This window comes from Castor canadensis, chromosome 4 (assembly GCF_047511655.1).
Source record: "Castor canadensis chromosome 4, mCasCan1.hap1v2, whole genome shotgun sequence".
Lineage (NCBI taxonomy): Eukaryota > Metazoa > Chordata > Mammalia > Rodentia > Castoridae > Castor > Castor canadensis.
The window spans coordinates 182,273,279-182,281,433 of NC_133389.1; positions in this window are offsets into that span (position 1 = coordinate 182,273,279).

An 8,155-nucleotide genomic window follows, 5' to 3' on the forward strand; every position below is an offset into this window, starting at 1 on the left:
ACTGAGTGACACCAAAGCCTGAATATAAGGTAGATGTCAGCCACTTTCTCCACAGCATCAACCCAGTGCAGCCTGGCGAGGACTTGGAGTTCCAGCGCACATCTTGACTTTAAATGCACGGGAAAGCCATATGCACTCTTGCAAAGAAAAGCCTAATGAGAAATTCTCTATTTATCTTGAATCAGTAACTTGAGGGGAAATGTTAATCCCTCCATTTGGGGGGAGAAGAGAAGATTACATTAAATAGAAGGAATATGTCAGCATTGAGCTGGCTCTAGGAAAATTGGTGTAAAATTGCCCAGTTAAAAATATAGCACTCTTCCTAGAATTTTATGAGCTATAAACCAGATTCAGCTGATTAATTTTAAGGATGTCAAACCCAAAATGAAGAGCCAAGAAGCTTCTTGGAGCTGATTGGAATTCAATAATTTTAGCAAGGAGATTTTTGGTTTTAAAATTATAGGACTACACCAAAGTTCTAATTTGACTCCTCGTTTTTCAGTTTGAAATATACATTTCCATTTGTAAAAGATGGGTGGATCAATTCTTTCTTTAATAATTTTAGCCTTGGGATTGAGTTTCTTCAGGCATGAACTCGGACATCCACTCATTTTAGCTTCAAAGTCATCTCAATTTCTTCATTCGTTCACCTGTTCAGCAAATGCGCACTGAGGGGCTATTGTGTGGAGAGCTGTGCAGGAAGAGGAAATGATGCCAAGATGAATACTTCCCCAAGATCTCAGGGTTTGCAGACTGGACTTGGAGCTGAAGGAGGAGCCCTCTGGAAACACTGTGCACATTCTCAGAGAGGCCGGAAGAGGGCGCCCTCACTTCCATCTGCTCCAGAAAGCTGGGCCCTTTGGCTAAAGGACCTGAAAACCAGAAATCTGATAGAAATGATGTCAGGATCAGGAACTGGAGGCTCAGGTTATTTTTCAAGAGCAAGCTGAGACCGAAAGCACAAGGATTAGTTGGGGATATGAGTAGGGAGGACACAGGATCTTACATCTACACCCCAAAATTTCAAGAGTAATTATACCAGAGAAACTCCTAGGGACACCAGGCCCAGAAGGGCAAGGGTGAGATCTAAGCTACAAGGGAAGAGAAGGGAGGGGTTAAGTAGGGTTGCTGTGCTGAGTGGGGCACTTAAAGGATCCCAGAACCCCTGTTCTCCTAGGAACCTTAACAAGCTGCACTGGGCACAGACTCCCTCTGTTGCTCCCTTGCTCTGGCTGTCATAACAAAGTGCCACACACTGGGTGTCCTAAACAATAAGAACCTGTTCTCTCACAGTTGTCCTGGAGGCCGAAGTCTGAGATCAGGATGTTTCAAGGGCCCATCACCCCCCAAAACCTCCAGGAGAGGGGCCTTTCTGCCTCGTCTAGCTCTTGGCCGCCCCAGGAGCTCCTTAGCTGTGACAGCACCACCCCAACTCTCTTCCTTATCCCATGACTTCTTCCTGTATGTCTGTCTCCACATGCATTCTTTGTGTCTGACTCTCCTTATTAGGATAGCAGCCGTATTTGATTAAAGTCCAGCATACTCCAGGATGACCACCCCACCGCTTAACTAATTACATCTGCAATGACCCACTTCCATTTTGGGACTTCGGTCCACTCTGACATCCTGGGAGTTAGGACTTTAACACATCTTTTAGGGGAGGTCACAAGTCAATCCAGAATACTCTTCCAGCAGGAATGGGAGATTCCCCTGAGAAGGAGACTGAACCTTAAAAAAAAAAAAAAAAGTATATATGTACTGCTATATAAGATCCCCCAGAAAAATGGTAAGCCCACCCAACCAGAAGCCCCATCATTCAACAAATGATTCCATAGTGAAAAGCTTCCAACTAGATTTCCTTCCTAAACATGACCAGCCCATCAAGCTCTCTAAGAAAATCACTAAATGAGTAGAAGAAATGTAAACATGGTGATACATGCCTATAATCCCAGCACTCAGGAGGCTGAGGCAAGAAGATCATGAGTTCAAGGCCAGCTTGGGCTACACAGGGAGATCTTGTCAAAAGAAGGAGAGGAGGAGGAGCATGAAGAAGGGGAAGAAGAGAAATGGAAGGAAAGGAGGGAGGAAGGGACGGAGGGAGGAAGGAGGCGGGCGGGAAAGAAAGAACTTGAAGGAAACAGGTAATACAGAAAGAAAACTTTTCTGCAGAGCAATGATGAATACTCACAGGGATCACAGAATAGATGCTACATAAATGGAACAACAAATAATGGTACATTTTAACAAGAACACTTACGGAATGTGTTAGGGAGAAATACAATGGGTTCAGAGACAGGCCAGCAATCCCAAAAAAGAATAACTATAAACTCATACTCACACCCACTGAAGAATTATTTAACCAAAACTTGTGATATGATTATGAAGGAGAGGAGCGTGGCTGACATAAGACAGAAGAATCATGTCCATAGATGGACAGCACAGCACATAACTGAAAGGGCTAGAGAAGCAATAAGCATTTCACACGGGGAGACAGAGGCCAAAAGCTGCAAACTGCAGCCAGGCTGGAAGAGGGAAGATGGCTGTGGACAGAGGGCTGCTGGATTCAGGTTTATAAAAATTTCTGGTCCCTTTTTTAAAAGAAAGAAAACAAACTCAATAAAAACCAACTAACAGAGCTCCCGGTTTAATTCTCCTTGATGATGAGCGGGTAGAACATGGTGGGGGTGGGGGGGACAGGAACCCAAGTATCAGCATCGAGTTTGTTGATTCTTCAATTAGAAGAAAATGGAATTTTTGGCTTAAAGTTTAAAACTTTCAGTCATAAATTAACATACACAAAGCTGTTCCATTTGCATCATTTAAAAAAGGAAGAAAGACGAAAGGCCTGGCACAGCACCCTTTGAAGCAGCCTCCGAGGGGAACTGTGCCCAGTGACCACAGTGCAGCTCCCGTGGCTTCGCACCTCCACGTCAGGGATCTGTCTGTAGAAGGCTGAAGCAGGAACTTTCATTCAAGGTGAGTTCTTCTCATCATTTCTTGTTCCACAACAAGGATTAGAAGATAAGTTGTGTTTAGTCAAACCAATTGCAACCATGTCCCGAAACAAGATGGAAGCCCCATCCGTGCTGGTCTCTCAGAGTGCTGGTTGGTGGCAGGGGTGCTGTGTGCATAGAGTGCAGGGAGGCCAATGCTGCTGGGGAGCCAGCCCTGATGGTGACATGTACTGACGTTTGAGATGCGCCATGCTGCAGTGCCCGAAAAGGGTGTTTTTAATTCTTCTTCCAAGGTGTAGGGTTTATTGAAGGAAAGGGTCCAAAAACACCCAAATAGCTATAGATAACTGCTCTTCACTAATTCCGAGTAACTGCCATTTCACGTTCCCAGGAATTTTTTCTGCCTGGAGTAGTCTAAAAGATAATTAAAAGGTTGCTCCCCAAACATACTAAATTTTGTCAACGAAATTCACTGCAGCTTTTGTGTTTTGAAATGTTGGAGACAGCACTCATCAAACTGTTGGAGACAGTCCCCAAAGAACATGGCACATGGTAATCCCAGTGACTCACGTGTCCATAATTCTTCAGTCTTTTGACAAGACGCATTAAGCAATGGGCTCTACACTCATCATGAGCACACAGCTGCCCCACAAATCCATCTGAAACACTCAGTGACCCCTGTCTTCCCACCTACAGGGAGGAGGAAGAGTCACTGGGCGTGGGAAGGTGTGTTGTTGACCCCGCTCTCCATCCTCTTCCCAGGAGAAGGCAGACGTGCTGCCAGTGCTCACTGATTCACCAAACCCACCTTCATGCAGATTTAGTTCCCCACCCCACATCACACTGGAGCACGCGACTAGCTGGGGCCAGGGGAACATGGTAAGACACGCTTTGTAAGAAATGCATTGGCAATTTCCAGCCCTCTAACCCTCTCTCCTTCATCCCCCTACAAAAGCAATGTGTCCAGTACAGAGGCTGCTTCTCCAGGCTGGGCTTTTCCAGGCTACAGAATGTGTGGAATCAAGCTGTGTGGAAAGCCATTGAGAATCACTTGCTGGCATGGCAGAGCTGAAGAGTAGGTTAGGTTAGCAGTGTGATTCCAACAGTTGTGGATCTTTGGAAGACAGTGGGAGACAGTCTCCTAGGGTACTGAAGCCTTTTCCATTCACACCCTCTTTCTTCCTAAAACATGTCCACTTTTTTGCTGCTTGGGATCAAATCCTAATCTTGACTTTTTATCTGCACCCCAGAATCTGAGCTGAGTTCTTTGAAATGTCTGGCAGAAGCACTTACTGAACAAAATGATTCTACTTGGTGTCTAAACATCACCTGCTTTCTTCTTCATGACAATTTTCCAAAGAATCTACATACCACCACGCAGCTCACATTCTCTTTTTTATTGTTTTTATAGCACAGATTTTTAATTTTTGATTTATCATACATTAATAAGATGTGTGGACTGCATTGTGCTAATTCCACACACGTGTGCAGTGCGTCTTGAACAACCTCACCCCTCCACGTCTTCCCATGCCCCTCTCCTCTTCCCCCTTCTTTCAGACAGTGTTTGTGGGTTCCACTGTGCTATCCTCACAGGCATCCATGCACGCACCTCAATCCCCTTCACCCTCAATATCCTGTCCTTCCCCCGCCTCGCTGATCCCCCCAGACAGTCCTCCATGTACATTCATGTCCCACTGCTATTGCCATCATCATCATACTTTAGGTCCAGGTTCCACAGATGAGTGGGAACATGCGATAGTTGACCTTTTGAGCTTGGTTTGTCTCCTTCAGCAGCAGCATCTCTGGTTCCATCCATTTTCCTGCAAATGACATCATTTCATTTCTCCTTATGGCTGAGTAAAGGTCTTTTTTGATTTAATTTGTCACTAGCATGTGTGAGGGCCCTGGGTTCAACCCCCAGCACCATAAACATATATGTGTGTGTAATATTATATATGCATATAACATATAATATATAGAATAAGAATAGAATATATATGTGTATGTGTGTCTGGGAGTGTCCTGCAAAGTCACAGTCCTGCTGTCCTGAGCTGCTCAGGCAGTGGCAGGACGCCAGGCCTGCTGAGCTCCAGCAGCGGTTCCTCACTACACAGTAGGCTGACTTCCTGCTACCAGGCTTCTCTGTGACTCATTGTGTTCTCAGGCTCTGAGTCACTTGAGGGATGCCTGGTCTCTGGAAAGTGAACCCCTGGGGGGAGAAGCCTCATCTGACACAGGCTCTGAGCACTCTGTGGGGGCCCCACCACCCCCCACCTAGCTGCAATAAGCAGGATCAGGTGTTAGCCCGGCGCTGAGAACACCACATGCCTTGCCTCCCCTAACCTCATAGAAACTTCCTGAGACATTATGTCATCACTGACACCTGCCAGTGCAGAAACTGAGACTTGGAGCAGCAAAGAAATTTGCCCAAATTCACCCTTCTAAGAAGTGGTGGAGCTGAGATTTGAACCCTGCATATTTTCCCAAAGAGGGGAGATGAAGAGAGACTTCACATGGACCCAGAGCTCAGTCCTAAATGTGGCTGGGGCATGGGCAGAGTCCCATGGTCCAGGAGCTCACTGGGCATTCTCCCCCCATTCATAACTTCCTCAACACTCTCCCTTGCTCCCTCTCTTAAATACCATGCTGTTCACAGAGATCACTCCTGCAAGGAAAATGGGAGACACAGGTTCCTCACTTCTAGTATGTCAACAAATGCTGCCAGCCAAAACCACGTCTCCTCCGTTCAGCTGGATGTTGTTGGGTGGCAAAAGAGGCCAATGTACTCTCTGCCAGCTCTTCAGTCTAATGAATGTCAGTGCCTCATGCCACACCAACCTGTGCCCATCCACAGAATTGGAGCTCTTGGTCACTGAAGCTACCTGAGAGAGCATCTAGCTCAAAACCCTCACTTCACAGAGGAGGAGCTGGAGGTCAGAAAAGATCAAGACTCATTGGACCAAAGGAAGATCTGGCTACAGAGCCAGCTCCAGAAGTCATCCCCCAAATTCCAGCCCTGCAAATCCCAGGGTTCCTCGATCTCATTCTCTGTGGTTCCCCTGTGGGCTGCTCATTCTCTCACCCTTAGCCACAAGTTTCCTGAAAAGAACATTGGCTCTATTCTGCCTATTTTCATCCCCAAAGTATGGCGATCCTTTACTCTTTAGATTCTATGGTTAGACTTTTTTCTTCACACAGCAAATCAACCTTGGTTGTTCCTTCACATCATCCACACTGTCTAAGTAACTCTAGATTACATCTCTGCCATGTTCACAGGGAAAGAAAACAAGTTTCCTTTGCCTTCCTTGCTGGCTGTCCAGCCTTTGGTTCCTATTCAAGATTAGAATTTTTGAAGTTTCTGTATGGGTTTCCAGAAAGTTGTTTTGAATCACAAGCCTCCAAGATAATAAACATGTGAGAAACCCAAGTTGGCTATATAAAAATTTAAGGCAAAATAAATATGGAATTGAGGGCAAATTTTTCTTCTCTTGTTAACCTCCAAATAAGCATAAATTTGTCCTCAGCTTAGTGATAACTTTTGACAAAGAATGTTAACCAGCCCTGTTGGACTCTGAGCATTATTAAGGTGGGTGGATTAAAGGCACCAAATCAAGCCCAACCAAATCAAGCTTGTTCCATGGCACAATTAGAGTCTATGACTTTGGGCTGCTCCCTCACTCCTCTCTCGCCACATTCCTCTGTCTCAATAGCACCTGACTTTCTTAATACTTCTTCCATTGCCAATCTGAGCTTATCTCATGAGGGTAAGAAGACCAGGATACAAAAACCTTGATCAACATAAAGGGAAGAGCTGACTTCTTTGCAGAAATTGACAAGCTGATAGCAAAGAACACGGAATATCTTGAAAAAGTGAAGTAAAGTTGGAAGATTCATTCTTCCTGGTTTCAAAACTTACTACAAATCAGCAATAATCAAGACAATATAAGACTTCACAATAATAAACATCTCAGTTAATTGAATCCAACAGAGTCCAGAAACAGACCCTCACATTTATGTTCAATAATAATGCCAAAACAATTTCAAGGGGAAAAATAGTCTTTTCAATCATTGTTGGGACAACTAGATCTCCACAACCAAAAGAATGAAGTCTGATCCCCTACCTCACACCATATTGAAAAGTAACTCAAAACAGATCAAAGACCTAAATATAAAGATTAAAACTGTAAGACTCTTAGCCAAACATCACAGGGTAAATCTTTACAACTTTATGTTAACCAATGGAGTCTTACATATGACACACACACAAAGAAAAAAATAGATGAATTGGATTTCACCAAATGTAAAAACTATTAAGTTTCAAAAGACACTTTCAAGAAAGTGAAAAGACACTTCACAGAGTGAGATAAAATATTTGCAAATCATATATCTGGTAAGGAATTTGTATCTAGAATATATCATGAACTCCTATAATTCAATAATAAAAAGACCACCCACTTTCAGCAGTGGGAAATGTACCTAAACAGATATTGCTCCAAAGAAGATGTGCAAGTGGCCAATGAGTGCTCAGAAAGGTGCCCACTTCCCCAGCATCCGGGAGCAGCAAGTCAACTCCAATAGCAGCCGTTCACGTCCACCAGGATAACTGCGTTAGGAAAGGCTGGTGAGAATGTGGAGAAACTGGAGCTCTCGTACACTGCTGGTGGGGACAGAAAACAGGAAACCACTTCATAGGAAGTTCTGGAAGTTCTTCAAATGGTTAAGCATAGACTTACTTAGGAATTCTATTCCTAGACATATACCCAAGAAACTGTGATGCTTGTGTCCACACAAAACCTTGTACACAAATGTTCATAGCAGCATTATCAATAACAGCCAATAAGTAGAAACAACCAAAATGTCCATCAGGTGATGGATGAATAAACAAAACTTGTGTTATCTATACAATGGAATATGAATCACCCATAACACAGAATGAAGTGTTGATACACCTTACAATGTGGATGAACCTTGAAAACATCAGGCTAAGTGAAAGAAGCCAGATAGAAAAGTTGCATATTATATAATTCCATTTGTGTGCAATAGCAAAAATGGCAAATCTGTAAAGGCAAAAAGGTCAGTGATTGCATAAAGCTGGGGACAGGGTAAGGAGCATAAAATGAAGTGAAGTGACACAGATCATATGCATCAAACAAGCAATGGAAAAAAAGTGTGGGGCAGGTGCAATATGAAGACATCACTGG